This window comes from Brassica oleracea, chromosome C7 (assembly GCF_000695525.1).
Source record: "Brassica oleracea var. oleracea cultivar TO1000 chromosome C7, BOL, whole genome shotgun sequence".
Lineage (NCBI taxonomy): Eukaryota > Viridiplantae > Streptophyta > Magnoliopsida > Brassicales > Brassicaceae > Brassica > Brassica oleracea.
The window spans coordinates 33,158,100-33,163,254 of NC_027754.1; positions in this window are offsets into that span (position 1 = coordinate 33,158,100).

The window sequence follows — 5,155 nt, forward strand, 5'->3', positions numbered from 1 at the left end:
ACTTTTACAAATTTATTTAATATATTTAATTAAAATAAATAGATAGAAAAATCTATCTAAGATTATAATTTCAAATATATACATGCATATTCTTAAATATAATTTTTATGTTTAATTAAATCAAATTTATATTAAAATATTGACACGAAAAAGAAAATTTACAATATTAATACAATTTTATTTTAAAATATAATTTATATTTATCTGTTAAAAAATATTTTAAATTTTTTTATTGCACATAGTGCAGGAAGACACCTAGTTATTATTATGTAACAATACTATTTTACATAATTTTTTGTATTTTATAAACATTATTTTGTAACAATAATATTTTACATAATTTTATGTTTCATTTCTAAAATTTAAATTTATATGGAAATTAAACTAAACTGCACCTATATAATAGAGAAGTTTTTTTTGGGATACCATTAAAAAAAACTTATTTTTTTTTAAAACTATAATATTTTGTACTTGAAAAATAATTTTGTAGTAACGTTCTTATTTGATTTGAAATACACTAACTTGGATAGTATTTTAAAAAAAAATCTCAATAAAAATATCCTAACATTTGAGCTTAGAGTTTAACGATTATTGTTTAGGATTCATTATTTAGGTGGTGAAGTTGAGTTTATAAACTTATGTAAATAATTCTTATATATTTATAAATGTTTTAGGAGGGTTAACTTTGTCTTCTAATAATAAATTTATGATATTTATGAAAAAATGATACTAAAGTTTTGAAAAATAGTATCAAATATGAGTTAAAATTATGGAATTATGTTATATACTATAACATTAAACTTTGATAAATGTGTGTTCTCTTCATATAGAATAGTGTTGGAGAATTATTTTTTTTTTTGACATATATAGGTCATTCATTCTATGAAATTAGTATGCATATAGATGATAAAAATGTGTTCATGTTTAATGTATTCTTTCATGTATATATTCATTTTGTATATATATTATTTGTCTATTTATAGTTTGAGTAGGAGATGTAAAACTTTATATATATATTGATTAATAAACTAAATTGGTATAGTTTTTAAATATTAAAATGAATTTTTTTAAATCAATAGAATACATAAACACTAATAATAGTTGACTAAAGCCTTATATGTTTAAAGATGTTAAGTGTTTCATCTATGAAGAGGGTGTAAATTAAAATTTTGCAGGGTAAATTTATATGAATTTTTTTTACGAAATATTGTATGAAAAAATAAAATTAATATTCTTGATCGAATTAATATTTTTGGTCCTTAAATAATTTTTAAAAAACTTTTTTGTTAATTACATAATTTGTTTGTTGATGAGCTGATCCCATTTTTAAAAATATTTTAGGTTAAAAACTCACTTATCGCATAAGAACTTAACATTTAGGCCGAATAATTTCAGGCCTAATATTTGGTTACAATGAAACTATGTCAGCTCGGTTTTATATCATGATTTAGAAATTTAAAAGTTGAGAAGTTTACGTTCACGTGCCAATCCTATCTATTTTCAATATTTTTCTCATTTTTGTGTCGTTTTTTCATTTTTGTTATTGCTCGAAATAAATATTAATTTTTGAGCTTATTCTCATTTCGTTATTTTTTTTGGCCTAGATTTTGAAAATGTTTAAGATTTAAAATTATCAAAAAGATACATGCTTAGGTTAAGATCCGCGCCTTATGTAGAATAAATATTTTATATTTATTACTTATTTTATGTTTTTTCTGTATATTATGAAATAAGAAAATAATAATTATAATTTAAATAACTAAGAATAAAACCTACGGAATTAACTGATTTATTATATGAAAGAATGTGATTAAATACAATAATTCCGTATGTTTTATTTAAAGAAAAAAATACAATAATTTTATTTTGATAAATGAATGCTCCATAATGGACATACTATATAATATAACATTTTTCATAACAATTTAATTTTGGACTAACAAAATTCTTAATTGATTCTCAAGCCGCCACGTAAGCAAAATTAATATTCTAATTAGGTGACAACTCAGCAATGCACTTTTTTAATTAGTACAAACTACATGTTATAACTTTTTAAATGTTTATCTGTTAATATATAGGGGATATTAGATTTGTGTTAAACATTATTGACATAAATGTTAATGTTACATGATAAAAGCATTTAAAGTTGTGATCTTTAAGTGATAGTTTAAATTAAAAAATCACACATATAATAAGTCATGATTTATGTGTTTAATAAATATGATATTTTTATTTTTAAATTTAAACAGAAATGGATACTGCTTTCTAACAAAATCTCTTTAAAAATCTTTGTAAAATGTATTTTTTGAAAAGTAATAATTTTAAGTTGTTATTTCATTAAAATATTTTATATAATTTTTAATTTTCGTTTATAAATCAAGAATAAATTAAATTTAAATTTATGATTATATTTTATGATAAATAAAATTTAAAATGATTTTGAAAAGATTTTTAAAAGATATTGTTTGAATTTTCTTAAATAAATATTTATTTTATTTTAAATAAAAATAAATATGTTAAAAGGTATTATAATAATTTTATGTACATTTGATATACTTTCTAAATAATGGTCTAACTTAGAATATCACACATGAAATGAAGATGTGAGTTCTATTTTAATAGAATGGATTTAACATATGAAAACTATGTGTAATAATCATAATTACTTTTGAAACTTTTGAAAAAACACCAATTCAAAAAGTTTTCATAAATTTATGTTGGAAAATATTTAGTATCATGATTTTTTTTTTCTGCAATATAAAGGGTTTAATAAATTAAAGAAACAATTAGTGGTTCAATAGCAAATTCGTATAATACAATTAAGATCTGCACCAATATCGAATACTGCAATTTGGCTTGTTCGTATCTTTTCGCAACCGAAGAACAAAAATGTAACAAATTGAAATAACTAAAACCGAACAGAATTTCATAAATATACAGACTGCTTATATCTCGGGAACCAAAAAAAACAAAAATCGAATCGAAACCGAACCTTAAGATATTTTTATTTTTGAAACATCAAAATTATTTTTTCATGCAATATTATAAAGTACTGCTGGTGACCCCATACTTGAATTATGTTTTATTTATGTTTCTCTCCTGCTATAAAGTAGATTTTGTCTCTCTCTTTAGACAGAGAAGAGAGCCTGACACGTGGCATACTAACTTAAACGACTGATCACATTTTGCTAATGGGCCTGCCCCGAATATTAGCTTATAGAATCTGAGAGCCCAAACAGATAAAAGAGAGGACCATATCGCCATTTTCTTCTGCATTCCTCGCAGCTTTAGGGTTCATCGGGTTCTATGAATATCCGCTTCTGTCTACAAACAATGGTGGATCTGAAATAGCGTGTGACCCAACGGCTCGTCAGTAATCTTTCCATCGGACTCTGTTCATGACGATTTAGATTCGATTCTTCACCTCCGAAGCGTTACAAGTCTCATTGATTCAGCATCATTAACCCAAACTTAACTCTTCCTCACCACCACGATCTTGAATTCAATTAATCTTATCCATCTACCAGTCGGAGATAAGAGATATCAGGAGCGGGGGAGGAGTTGTGTAAACCGATTCTAGAGAAAAGAAGAAGGAGAGGCTTTAGAATCGGGCCTTAAAAATGTCTACTCGTTCAATAGTTTAACTGGGCTTTAAAAATTTCTTTCGTGAAGATATTTAAAAAATCAGAGTAAAAGAAAATAGTAGAAGGAGGTGAGGTCCACTAAGCAAGCATCGCCATTTGATTCCGACGAGCACCATGTAACCCAAACATTTAAAATTTCAAGAATTGATTATTTTTTTACGGGCAATCAAAAGCTCAAACTTGCACAAACCTTTTACATAAAAATGAAGTCTCACACCCACAACATTAAAACACAGATCGTTAAATCCCACTAAATAAAAGGGGCTATTTTTAAGCTTCCTAAAGCTATCCACATGCTCAAAATAATCAGGGCCAATCAAATTGCCACGTCACTGCCGGATTGGACTTCAATTTAAAATCTCATGAACCACTATCGGGCTTCCTGTGCGCTAACTCATTCTCCGACTCCGTACTTTTGTTTTGCGACTCCGTACTTTTGTTTTGAGTCAAGCCAAACTCAGATAATTCACTTTCTCCCAACCCAACCCATTAATCCCATCAATCTGATAATTCACTTTATCCCAGCCCAGCCCATTAACCCTAATCTACGTATTGTTGAGACTCAAGCCAAAGCGCACACAGCTTTCTCATCCTCTGAATAACCTAATCGCCGTCTCCCCCATTTACCTTTCTCACTTGGCGATTCACTTCGTCTTCCCCTAATCTTCCCGCAAAACGCCTCCGATGAAAGGGCTGGAACTTCAATGTTCTCCCTTAAAGCCTCCATTCAAGATCCCTACAGCCCTTCCACATCCCTCCTCCGCCTTATATCTAGCTGCCTATTTATATCCTCATCTCTCTTACCTCAGATCCTACCCATATCTTTCTCCCCTCAGATCGTTAGCTAGCTCTAAACCGTAATCATGTCGAAAGAGGCCGCAATCCGCACCGGCGAATCTTCTCCTCCCCTCCTCTTCCGACAAGTTTCACCGGGACCCGGAGATTCCACCATGCAGTTCCGCCTTCTTCATTTCTGGGATGCTCGCAAGAATGTCAAAGGAGGACCAGGGATCCTTCTTGGGATCGAGCTCCTTCTGATCGACGCAGAGGTATGTCTTCATGTTTCCTTTTGGATGTCGTTTTCGCTTCTGGAATAGAAGAACAGTGATTATTTAAGCGTGTTTTAAAAAAAAATTAAATCAATTGGGTTAAGATGTAATTATATAGGCGTATCTTTATCAAAACTTAATTGATTGGTTTGCCATGAAATTATATATGCGTCTGTTGATATAAAACTTGATTGGTTGGTTCTGGTCTTAAACGTATTTTAAAATTTAAAAAAATTGATCAGTTGTGTTGAGATGAAGTTATGAAGTTATTTAAGCTTCCTAAAGCTATCCACATGCTCAAAATAATCAGGGCCAATCAAATTGCCACGTCACTGCTGGATTGGGCTTCAATTTAAAATCTCATGATACACGATCGGGCTTCCTGTGCGCTAACTCATTCTCCGACTCCGTACTTTTGTTTTGCGACTCCGTACTTTTGTTTTGAGTCAAGCCAAACTCAGA